The following is a 13,814-nucleotide window of genomic DNA, read 5'->3' on the forward strand; positions in this document are numbered from 1 at the left end:
GGTTAAATAAAATTATAACTCGCGAACGCTGTGAATTGCTGACAAAGTTCAGGCCGTTTATTAACCCAATTCGCTGGTAACAGTCGGCTCTCGATAATGAAGTCGGCGCGATTATGTCGCGGATCATTAAATCTATTACTGAAGATCGTTTACCTCCCGATGACCGTCGCTACAAAAGCATATTGCGGATTGAATGACGACTCGACATCGTGTAATGGTGCGATGATATAATCCTCAATGCTGCGCGCAAACGACCTTGAGGATCTGTTCTCCCGGCGTTGGAGACCGTCGCTTAATCGGTAACTTCTTTTCTTTTTTTTCTTATGTGCTTTTCTTATGTGATCTTTTACGATACACTCGCGATTTCTCTCCTGGCCTTAATAGCACACTCGCCTGATTCTTTATCCTACTCTTTCTCCAGCGCGACGGTATCGCATTGAAGGTCTTGCAGCGGGGATTCTTGTTCTCGGAAAATATAAGCGAATCATGGTAGCATTCACCAGATTACATATATAACGTTTCAACGTATCAATTTAGTAATTGATTATTAGAGAAATTATTCTTTATTTCTATGTTTAACGTAAGTGTAGTTCAAAATCAGCAAATTTCTTTTTTATTTAAAAATATTGCGAAAAAAATATCGTTCTCTGAAACTTTTTAATCGATCAAGGTTGCAGATCGTTGAATAAGTAAAGTACTTACATGTAATTTTTTACTTTATTGTGTGTGCTATTTTTATCCACAAGAATTATAAACACTTGCATTACCAGATATGCTTATTTTTCATGAAATTCATAAGAACAAACTTTTCAAATTTTTTTCGAGATAATTTGGCAGAAAAAGAAAAATATAATTTCGCAAAGCTTTTGATATTTTTTTATAATATAACATTGAAATGCAATATTACTGTACAATAATTAATCCTTAAAATAGATATAATACATTATTATATTATGCTATATTTAAGTTATAATACATTATATTATTAAATAGTATAAATTAAATTATTGTTTACAATTTAAGTGAAATTTTTGAGATTTTGTTTTTTCTAAAGTATAAACGATATCATGTTAATATCACGAATATCATGTTAATCGCACTGAATCATAAATGTAAATTGAGATCAAAGAGATCACAGATGCAATATGCACAACTTAATGATAGAAATCTTTCCACTTTCCAATCTCTGAAGCTAATTTATCCCGGAAATAGTTAAAAGCTCTCTGCATCTATTTATATATAAACACTAACGTGATAATATGTTCTTTATTGTGTACTACTTTATTATTATAGTTGTAAACTGTGCATTATTCAACAGTTTTCTGCAAATATTCTCAGATAACAATAATTTAAGCAACATGAATTTTCTATATTGTTATTATTAATTAATGCTGTAATTATTAATATTATAATTAAAGATACAGGTCGGTTGTATTGATTAAATTAATGAAACAATGAATTAAATAATTTATTAAAATTACAATTAAATAAGTTGAAATAAAAATTTGATTAAATATTGCATTTTTAAGAAAATTTCAAATTAATCTTTATTATAGCAAAAGATACGTGTGTTTCTTATTTGTTGTCGATAACGAATATCTGACAAATCTTAGAGTGGACAAAAAGAAAATTATATGCTGCGACAATATGTAAATGCTAATCACTTTCATAAAAAAAAAATTAAATCACCGGTTGCAATTATACTATTCAATTGTGTTCACATATGCAAGCTTAAGTGGCACAACATAGTTGCATACTCATACGCAGGGCTATGATTAGATCTTTCTCTCGGATGTGCTAGCTATGATTAAGAGAAATGCAAACCGCAAATTTTCTGTTGTATTATATTCCGGAAATGGCTTTTTTCACTTTCCTTAGTTTGATATCGCATTATAAGGATATTTAATCTAAATACATTATCTAATATTGCATTTCAATCTCCGTGAGTCCGATGATAAGATGATAGCACTTCGTGATGTAGCAATATGTTATGATGTGCCGATTGATGAAACTTGGCAGCATTTCGAAAATTTCTTGACAGGAATGTAAAAAAGTCAAGCTTTCGGTTTTATTTTACAAACTTATAATTTTTTATCTAAATAATTTCCGAATTCTTCGTATTGTTTGGAGGTAAGATTATATCTCACTAAAATAAAAATAAAAATATCAAGAAATTATATATTTTTTAACATAATATACAATTGTCATAAAAAATTCAAAAGACACAAGAGCATGTTTGACTGCACTTGACAATTATGACACTTATTTAAGAGTAAAAGCTAACAAAAATAAAATTTGACTTTTATGGCTAAAGAATTTTTCACGCAGGCAGATAAATAATTAAATATTTCTAATTAACATTAATTTTAGAGATATTAATAAATTTTTAACTGAATCACGAAAAAATCTAATTAAAAACTTTATAATACCAGATAATTTAATAATATAAATCTTCTGACTTTCATAAATGAGAATATTTTGTTTCTCGATTAAAAAAAGATAGAAGAAGAAAGAGATAGAAGGACATAATCACTACTTTATCTATGGAAGGGTGGGGGTTGTAGCGCAAAAGCAACTGTGCTATGTAGAGGGGTGCGTCGAAGATGGAAGAGGTGACCATGTGAGATGTATTATATAATTTTCTCAAGTCTCGAATGACGTAATGGCAGCTGTCATTGGTTCATGGAGGAGAGAGGAGAGAAAGACTTGAACCGGTGAAAGACACGGTGGGGTTACCTTAGTCATTCGAGCCACCCCACCAACGCCGTATTTGCCACAGCGTTATTCTAATGTTTAGTACCCCACTTCTTGCACTTGTTCGATCCCCAAGGTGGAAAGTAAACTCCGGGTATATTCGAAACGATCGCGATCACGATCCACGTCCAGTTCTTTGGCAACATTGGATCACGTGAGATCGATCACTGTGAAATTGAAAGTCGTCTTGTAGGAGGATCGGCAATCGTGCCTCTCTCAAGTATCGGCCAGTGTAGAAGTCGGTGACGTCTCAATTTTCTTTTTAAAATCAAGAGAAATTCCCTTCCTCCGTGAAACTTTTTTACTCGCGAATCCAAAATTAAATTTTGCTAATTTAAAAATCGCGTTGTGTCGCGTCCCGATTTCTCTGTGCGTCGCGATTTTACAAGAAGGAAGAGAAAAAAGCCAGCGAGACTCGCGCGAAAATCGCGCGATTTCGCGTGAATGAACGTTTCGAGGATTATCCTAGGATGAAACAGTGAGTCCTATTACTAGAATTTCGCAAATTAAATTCAAAAGGTAAGCTTTGCCATAACATAAATTCATCACTTTTTTTTTTTGCAAAATATAAACACATCTTTTTTATGAGGTGTGTAAAATAATTTAACGGTGTTGTTAACTTGAATTCCGTAAAATCGGTGCGTTAGTTTTTGCCATTGCTGACGTTAACTACTACTTGGAGTTATTTCCTGAATGAAAGTGTCGCGTTTCGCGTAAAGAGAGACTCTTGGTTCCCCGCTGCAATTTCGCGAGCGCCGCTACTTGCGCATCATTAAGAGAGAGGAGAAATGAAAATAGTTTTCCCGATTTTATTTGATATAGATTTAACGAGCTTCGTGATTACGATAATGATTTCACTTCTTCTAGCCGCGCTCACTGCAAAATCTTTAGGCATTGACAAAAAATTTCGTATTTGCAGCTGTAAATTAACATATTCGGAGAAAAGATTTATTAATGTTTATCAACGATAGTATAAAGATGCTTGTGTAATGTTTGTTTTAAACTTTCTTTCTAAAAACAAAATGAAGGAAATTTACTACCAGGTAGCAACTTCTCTCTCTTAGTGTATATATATATATATATATATACACACACACACACACACACACACACACACACACACACACATATGTCATGATTTATATGCGGAAAATTTGCTGATATCTAAAAATTTATTGCTCTTGAAATAAATAGTATAGTTATATTATTAAATTAGTTATAAAGCTGATACTGCAGAAACTATTGATATTGTAAGTAATCAATTTTAGAGCGTCCTACATAATTATTTTGATAGCTCAACGAAATTATTTTTATATTTGTATCTGGCCAAACTTTTATATGTTTTAATAAAATTGTTTTTTCCGTGTTTTTTTCTGTATACACGCGCGTGCAACACACACACACACACACACACACACACACACACACACACATGTACTTTTATTATATTAATTTGTTTAAGTATTAATTTAGTGTATGAATATCAATTAGAAAATAATCCATTTTACTGAAATTAAACGAATTAAATTAGAAAAAAATTTGTCAAAAACAAAAGATGATCTTTTATAAAATTTGATATTCATTGACAGTCATCGATACCGAATTTCTGTTTATTGCCTCAATCGTAGCTAGTCATCATTGATCAATATTATTGATTATTAATGTGCGTAAATATTTATATTTTTAAAGCAATGACCGCATTTATGAGTCATTTAATAAAAGTGAAAAGATCAACACAACACGTAGTGAAATAATTAAAGAATGTCATTTGTATTACAAATAACATAATTAACATTTTATCATATTTAATTTCGTATTCTTCTTAATTTAATACAATTTATGTAAAACGGAAAGTCAGCAAAGATAGACTAAGTAGCAAGCGTGTTAATAGTTTTATTATCAGCTTAATAGTTCTAACTTCAACTTCATTGGAAAACCAACTAAAACAATATCATCATAGTTATTCGAAGACAGCGTTTTTGTAACGGAGAATGTAAATATCTTTTTGTGCAGCTGCTAGTGAAAGTATCAAAAACGACATAAAAAACATTACACGAGTGCCTCTACATTCTCGCAGTTCTCGTATTGGACGTATCACTCTTACAAACTGACTTCTCCGAGAACGAGATAAATTGAAAGGAAAAAGCTATTGTTACACAAGATCGTCATTCAACCGTTTTCTTTTTTTTTCAAGAATAAATTGATTCTTTTATCGATGGCAAGATATATCGTTCACACGTTTTTTGCATAAATTACATGCTTATCAGAAGCGCGATTGGCGGTGATGGATACGCGTAACTAACGGAAATAACACGCACCGATATGATCACTGATGTAATGGACTATCGTGATCTATCGCTGAGATTTTCCTTTTTCATCTGCTGCTTATTATTATTACACAGTAAAGTATACAGTAAATTCAGAGCTTATGAGCGAGCACCTTAGTTTTTTAAATCGATAATTATTGTTACGTCGCTTATTCCGCGCACTTTGTAGCGTGATTAAAACAAAGTATCAGATCATAATTCTTACTTTCTTTTCTTTCTGATTGAGTTAACTCCAAACACAGATAGAAGATAAGAAAGCAATAAAATCTTGTTTTATTTTCCCTTCATAAAGAGTTCCCCCCCGATTTATCGCGCGTATTTATAGTGTAAATTATGTATATATCAATTAATCAAAGTAAAATTGAAAAGACAAATCGCCTTTTATTATACGTTCTATCTTATTTTTGTCATCGTTGACCTCTGCTGTCCAAGCTACTTCGCTTCGTTAGTTTAACTATGATTTCACATTTCACACTTATGTTTGTACTAATTGTTACTTAGTGCATGAAGTTGGCATGCATAATCGGTTGCTTTTACTTTCATAAAGAATTTGTGCCGAAGTGGTACAATGCTCTGAGATACAACGGAAAATACATCGCGGAAAACGCATATTAAATTTAGAAATAAGTGTACTATTTTTACTCACACGTACAATTTTGCACCTATGAATTCAAGGCAAACAAATGATTTTTTTCTATATTGAATTACAGATAATGAACAATGCGACCAATGAAAAAATTAATAATTAAATATGTTCCTTTTTTTCAGTGAAAAGATTTATCATTTGTCATTTTTCATTTTTAATAATAAAGATGGAAGTTGCTTTATACTTTCATATTCCAAGCATAAATTTTAACATTTAACCATATAGATCTAATTGATTAAAACTCATTGATTAAAACAAAAGAAGAATCTTCAGTATATTTTTACAAATGTAGCGTTCTGTTGCACGTAAATATCGTTTTATTAAAAGTATTTATATTTTTTAACGTATTTTGCAGATATTTTTATTATATATTTTCCCGCCTTTGATATGATTAAGCTAGACGATCGACAAGAGTTTCAATATATATAATCAAATGTTATTGAATTTCGAGCTAGTGAATTATTTTATACAAATATGCGTATTCTTCCTCGGAAGAAATTGCACAATGCAATTCTGAAATAAACGCACAGATTGTATCTATGGGGTCACAGGTTCGTTTCATTGTCAGCGACGAGGTACTCGATAGAAGTGCGTCTAGCCGTACTACACGCAGACGACGGATGCTCGTGTTCCTCTCACGCACGCACGCGATTGCATGCATAAATGTCGTGAACACCCATTTGCTCGATTGCACGTGAACTTTCGTATAGTGGCATATATATATATACCGACGATGAAATGGCCAACGGGAAGAAAGCGTAGCAGGAAATCAATGACACGTTGTTACGTTGGTCGACTTGACTAGTAAGACAGCATAAGTGATCCTGAAAGTTACCCGCGGTTGCAAGGTTGATACCGCGAGAACACAAACCAGAGTCGCGCGAGTAAAACGCGTTGTAGCAAAACAAAGCATTCTCGTCATGCTCGAATATTTGAATTCCAAATTAGCTCTTTTATATATATTTGTCACGTGTGAAGGTGCACATCCAGTAGCCCGTTTTAACCGTTCTGTAAATTAAAACGTAGAAATTGTGAAACTTGAGGAGAGTCAAAGTCAGTGCCAAATATTTTATAATAAAATAATAATAATAATAATAATAATAATAATAATAAAAATGTGTTACGTCAAAAATAAAATGTCTCGATGACTGGCGAACGACAGGATGTTATTTAAATACTTTAAGTCGTCAGATTTTTAAAGAGAATTTAAAAGGCAATATGCTTACTGTTTGTTTATGCACGGCTCTTTTTATACCGCAATAATGAATAAAGTTGTAAATTTTCTTTTATTATATTATAAATAATATTTGAAATAATCTTATCCACTTACATACATACTTATAAAGTTTATAAATATAATTATACAATCCGTAATTCAACTAAACTTAGTCATGCAGAAAAGTAAATTAGATGTAAAATAATACATAATATGTTTACTTAAATAATGACGTTTACACTTGACCCGTGAATAGTTTTAAACATTACGCAAATATTTATTTATTCAAAGCACAATAATATAGTCGAAAAGAACTACATAAATAAGCATTTGAAAAGTCTTTTCGACGCAAAATATTTTAATTCATACTATTATTGTGCAAATATATTTGTACAGAGGTTAAACGGGGTTAAAATCAAAATAGCTATTTCACCATTACGTATGATTTTCGAATAAGACTTTCTTATTTCAGTTTTGAAACTTTATTTTTATATATCTGTAATTTATACATAAATAATGTTTCGAGAAATTTTTAAATTTATAAATTCTTAAATTTAAAAGAAAATATAACCCTTTTCTATACTTAATGTTTTATAGAAATTTTTTTCTATTTTTTTTTTTTTACAAAATAATTATTTGATTGGTTGAATCTGAGATTCAAACATTACTGGAAAATGCGTAAACATTTCGAACTAGACGACTAATATGGCGAATGCAACGGCAAGTGTTGTGCAACTAATTTCTCCGTCGTTTTTCTATTTGCTAGAAACTGCTATTTGACATTGTTTGTATCAGTTGAAGTGTAAATTATTTTATCATTAGATTTTATCTCGAATCTACATTCCAGAGAATTAGTTAAACTTCATTTCACTTTTTATATTTATAGGAACAATCTTAATTTCTTTTTCTGAAATTAATGAAATTAATGAAATTAACTGAAATGGTGTGTGTGTGTGTGTGTGTGTGTGTGTGTGTGTGTGTGTGTGTTTCTGAGAAATCACGTTAGTTTTTTCAGCAGTTTTGAACAATTGTATCATCAATAATCATCATTCTTTTTTCAACTTCATTGGCTGTATAAAATTCTCGAAACTTGTAATTTCATTATTTTTATGGCATATTTTTATGACATAAATTTTTTCTTTTTTTTTTTATCATACATCATGCCATTCGTTATGTCTTTCCTCTGCTATGAAATGCTGCAATGTGTGAACTATTGCGCTTTTCTAGTCACTGTCTCTGCGGTCGAAAGATTACGACTCTATAATTTGGTAATCGCGCTGTCATGAAAATAGGGTCGGCACCGACCGATGACTTTTGCATGTACGACAACAGCAATTATTCGAAACGAGTTTTTCTTTGATTGCAATGCCGAAGTTCTCAATAATTTTCGATATGTATGTTTTTTAGTATGTTTCTTTCACTAATCATTAAAGGCGAATTACAGTGTGAGAATAAATGTCGTTTCGTTTAAGCGTCTCATAAACCCTAGGAATGATATTGCACAGTGGGAAATGCAATTAACGATAAATCACTTGATGATTTTTTTTCGATCTTAGTTCAATAATTTCCTCGAAAGGAATTGTTGCAACGTGCGAGGCGTATTCGCAAAATTGACGTTGGCCGACTTTACGGCCGTGAAATTACAAGATAACGCAATACTCCTATGTACGCATTTCCATTACTCGCTGCTCAGTGACGATGAAATCGCGCGTTTGAGCAGCTCTATCGAAAGACGTTAGTACACAGGGAGGGAGGGAGGGGGGGAGAGAGAGAGAGAGAGAGAGAGAGCTAGTAATAAAATAAGCGTTAAAAATAAGCGGTACAATGGGACGCTGTCGAAATAACTTGCGTAAAGTAAATGCACTTAGATGCTTGGAAAATTCTTCAGAAAAATCATGTAGAATTTAGATATGAAAAGAAAGAGAGAGAGAGAGAGAGAGAGAGAGAAAGATATAGATTTTCATTCTGTGATTAATTTTAAGATAATTTGAATATTTTAAATTTAATAGTCTTTGCATGATGAAAGACTTTTTGACGCTTAGCGTGTGACTTAGAAAATACGAGTTAAATTTAATTACACGGAATGATTAAATAATTAGTGTTTGGTGTTTTAAGTAGAAATCAAGATAAAATAAGCGTGCATTTAATTTAGCCAAGCACTAAGCTAAGGACGGTGGTGCATTTTTTTCGCGCTCGCCGTCGTGAATTACTCGTAAATTACTCAAGCGTAACACACACACACACACACACACACACACACACACACACACACACACACACACACACACACAGTAACATAAATAGTATGATAATGCAAAATGCAAAAACCATACAAGCTTTTTCTACTTTATTATTGAACTCGGAGAGATTTTTTTGCAAATATAACTACGAGATAATAACCACGTACCATGTATAACCACGACACAATAACTAAAGACACAATAAAATAACTGCAATACCTATGTCAAAACGATCATTTTCCTTCTTGTGCATTTTTTTTTTCGTTAGTATTGTCGGGAGATAAATGTTGCGTGATTTCCTGCTGTTGCAAGTGAATTCCATAAAGCGTCCCTGAGTGCATCGCTGGTCAGTAAACTCGCGATACACGTCCCGGCAGACAGAGCAAACGCGTTCTATGAGCGAAAGGTGCATGACTTACTTGGCGAACCGGTATTCGAGCCCTCCGGAGCTCAACGTGGCATAGAAACGCACCGGACAGGAAGAGGAGTCGAGCCGGTAAGCTCCTAGTGACACACATTCGCGAATTCTAGCGTGCATTTCTCGTCTGCAGGACGATTAGAAATTTGGATTTAACGAAATTGAAATTTTCATTTCTCTAGTCAACACTTTTCCCTCATTATTTTGCGCCAACATTACTTCACGTGCCATTTGTTTTATTACCGCGTGCATTATTGCATTAATGTAAAAGAGTCCGGTGAACACACATTAAAAATGGAACAAAATATGTATGTTAACATTTATTTTGTTATTGAGTTAGTAATTATTTTTAATAACTTTCACTCTGCCTCGAAACAAGAGTGGCTCGAGTGGCTTTTCTAGTTTTCAAAAAGATAAATTAAAAAGTTTTTTTGTTAAATATTTTTAAGGTAGTGCTAAAAATTCCTTTTTGGATTACAGAGTGCAATATTGATGCCGACTTAGGTTGCATTGTAAATTAATCATTTTACATGTAGATATAAACATGCATTCGTATATACGTGTTCAACCTGTCGTCAATGACCATGAATGTTTGTAACATGATCCAATAGTAAAAGACCGCATGGACGCATAATTGCTCATTGATATTGCAGCTCGTATAATTTATTCTGCACCGACCTAATGTCTACCTGTACATTTTTATAGATGTTGATTTTTATTTTATGAACTTTTATGCACTTGTATGTTATGCACAGATCCAAAATCAGATACCGAAGGAATTTATACGTTGTTTAAGAACATTCAACGAAAGCGGGGAAAAAGGAAACGTTTATTCTCAAATATATTTTACTAAAATAAAGGCATACATAACATAAATATGTATACTTTAGATATCTTGATATATGAAGATATAAGAGATGATTTCTCTGACTCATCCTTTGACCGACACGAAACGGATTCCACAGCTTGCATAAAAGACGCATAGTAAACGATGTCCTAACTCTATATTGCCTGTCATCATGGACGTAATATGCGATAGAAGATTAAAGTAATGATGTAATTTCAGGATATATATATATATATATATATATATATATATATGTGTGTGTGTATGTAACGTTCATTTATCGAAATTGTGCATTAAGAATTAATGATTAAAGAAAGCGCGGTGGGAAGAAAGACGCTCGCTATTTCGTGCCGTTCGCCAAGAAGAAGCAGAGAAGGATAAATCAGAACGCGTGGCAGCAATACGCAAGAAAAGTGAAACAGCGAAGGAAATACATGTCGCAATAGTAGGTGAAACTGCGGTCGGACCATTACAGACCCTTGATGGGCGATCGAGGAACGTGCGTGTGACGCACGCGACGCGATGTTGCGGACACGTGTGACGGACACGCGTACACCAATACGCACCATACGTTTACCTCTAAAACGAGTGGATGGATACGTCGCAATTGCCGTTAAAAGGACAAATCGCCGCGACAACGTATTTCGTAAGGTGAATTTATTGACGATCATTTGCATGGTCCTGAAGCAATTGTTGGTTTCAGCGCACGGTTGATCGTGGAGGACAAAAGGCGGGAGGCGAGAAAGGGGAGAAAGAGGGGAGGGGAGGGGAGGGAAAGGGAGAGGAATAGCGTTAGTGGTTTATTATGTAAAACCTGACGAGAATCGGTAATTCATGCGTCAACGGTAATGTGAGAAACCGATAATAGAGGGATGTCTAAAATTAAATTGCAAAGTGGCAACGTAGCCTTTTCGTGTATGTGAAAATGGTTATTACGTTAAGTGAAATCAACCACCAGTTCGAGATTTTTATCTCTTAAATTGCACGACAGAGAAATGTATAGTTTTGTATACTCGACATGAAAGAACAGAATTTAATATTTGCAATATACTGAGAATATTAAACTGAGAAAACGAAAGAAAAGGAATGTGTTTTTTGTATTGATTGTGTTCGTATTAAGTATAATTAAGTTTTATATTAATTTCTTCATCACATTTATAATAGTATAATTTGATTCTAATAATGTGTTTATTTAATCTGCTACTTAAAAAAAAAAAAAAAAAAAAAAATTAGAAGAAGAAATAATATAGTATGCATAAATTTATAATACGATATTTATAACAATACAAATGTAATAATACTTGCAGAAATAATGTTCTTTGTGGCTTTAATTTTATCATATAGAATTACTCATATGTATTATTCGATGATTTTTACTTTTTTATATTTTAACGCAACATTTTAAGAGAGAAGATTTATGAGGATCATTTCGCGCTTAATATCATACATTATGAATTGGAAGAAAAGAAACGAGAGTATAACATTAATTTAAACGAATGTGACACCTGAGGAAAAGTTTAAATCGGCAAGGCTAAATTATCAAACGACTGTTCGATGATGATAGCATTAAAACTGGTTATCTGACGTCCTAAAATGAAAAGCGTTACGTAACAACTTTAACGATGTTGCATCGCCTGATCTCCCGGGAGTCATTATAGAATGACTTGATGTAAAACGTTCAGTTTTACGAAACCGAAACGAGACGAAATTTTGCGATTCCATGGTTTTTGAATGTACTTCTCGACTTTCTTCTCGACTTCTCTTCTTTTAAACAACAAGAGCGAGCGATAGTCACATTAAAATCGCGGATAAAAAACGTTAATCAATAATATATCTAGCATCTACTTTTTCTCTACAGTGATACATTTTAATTGGATTAATCTAGATTAAAAATCCATTTATATCATAAATTACGTTCTGAAGTTTATTTCTTGCGATTACAAATTTTCATGATGAATGACACGCAAAGAGATGCTTCGGACGTCCGTTACGATAGTTAACTTACCACGCTCAAAGCGCACGAGAAGATGCCGTGTAGTTTATAAGATTATATGAAAACTGCGCGTTAATACACAATAAGAAGATACTATTGTGAAAGACCGTGCACACGCAAATACAATTATGAAGAAGGTATGTTTTAACTCGATACTTAAGATCGAGAATGCGACGAGAGTGGATTGAGAGGCTGAAATGTGATGAAATATATTCGTAATTCAATTTCATGTTTTTTACAATCAAAAGAAAAGACGTTGCAAAAATATATATATTATACCAAAGTTCTGCTTCAAAGAAATTCAAACTTTCATATATTAAAAATATTAGAAAAAAATTGTTATCTAAGTATTTAATTAAATCTTTATTTTTATATATTTTTAATCACAATCACAATTATTTTAATTATAGTTATCTTATATTGTGGCATATTTATTATAATAGTGATATTTAATAACTTTCTTTTTAATGCAGAAGAAAAATTCTGATAAAAGAATTTAAAATTTAAAAATTTTTAATTTAAAAGAATTTCAAAATTTTGAAATAAGTTCATTTAAAAAGACATTTTATAAATCAGCAAAAAATTTAAATGAGATAACTGTTTTTGCACTATACAATTAATAAAACGATTTATGCTACATTTTTTATTTGTCCGTTTATAAGTAGTTGTTTCTTCGATACGATTTCTTAGATACTTTACATATTTTCCAAATGACTGGACTGAGTCCAAAAAGATTATTTATTGATAATGACTCAAAAAGAAGTTGGAACGTCTAGACTTTTATTACTATTAACATATTTTATATAAATATATTAATATATGATTGTACGCACACTAATGCTGATTTTCCGTTTTGTTCTATCGTTTAAGAAAAAAGAATAAATTAAGGAAAAGAAAATTCGAAGCGATCTTTCCCCGTTGCCTGAAACTTAACAGACATCTAGGGTATAATATTCTCTAACGGAGGGGGAGATTGTCCGTGCACATTGGATGTTTAATCAAGGTGTTGCCAGTTAATCGTTGAACCTCTACCGTAATCGTAGCGGTCGTTTCTTTTCTTTTTTTTTTTTTTTTCAGCCTTCGCTCTCATTCTCCAGTGAAAAGTCTGGCGTGCAGTCGGTCGTCCGCCGTTCGCACCGGCAGCGTTTCCACTTGGTTCCGCTGCGCTATGGAAAGTCGTATGTGTTCGCAGTGCTTGCGGTTCGCTGTTATCCAAAGCGGATAATGGTACTAATAATCAGAAGGAACCGAATGCATGCCGGACGAAAGTGTGTCAGTACCAACGGAAATCCGATTTTAATCGTGAGGAAACAGCATTATTAAATAAACATTTTGTAAACGTGGAAATATCACGGTGAACTACTTCGATAGTA

General features: G+C 32.5%; 2 protein-coding genes across 8 annotated transcripts in view; one reads left to right on the forward strand and one right to left on the reverse strand.

Moving 5' to 3' along the window:
- The window catches only part of LOC105431152 (very long chain fatty acid elongase AAEL008004), a 65,884-nt gene that overhangs the window by 43,480 nt on the left and 8,590 nt on the right, over positions 1-13,814 (reverse strand). The window lies entirely within an intron of this gene.
- The window catches only part of sit (stuck in traffic), a 63,115-nt gene that overhangs the window by 42,935 nt on the left and 6,366 nt on the right, over positions 1-13,814 (forward strand). The window contains exons 2-3 of one of the 7 annotated variants that reach the window (XM_011645172.3): positions 2-299; positions 9,496-9,679. The exons of 1 other annotated variant lie outside the window; for it this stretch is intronic. The gene's annotated coding sequence lies outside the window, so the exon portion shown is untranslated. Of the gene's footprint in view, position 1; positions 300-2,547; positions 3,274-9,495; positions 9,680-9,708; positions 11,100-13,120; positions 13,744-13,814 lie in introns of those variants that run through there. 5 more of the 7 variants (XM_011645171.3, XM_011645167.3, XM_011645170.3 and 2 more) reach the window with 5 other exon arrangements.

The sequence above is a fragment of the Pogonomyrmex barbatus genome, unplaced genomic scaffold, assembly GCF_055798465.1.
Source record: "Pogonomyrmex barbatus isolate J1 unplaced genomic scaffold, ASM5579846v1 scaffold17, whole genome shotgun sequence".
Classification (NCBI taxonomy): Eukaryota; Metazoa; Arthropoda; class Insecta; order Hymenoptera; family Formicidae; genus Pogonomyrmex; species Pogonomyrmex barbatus.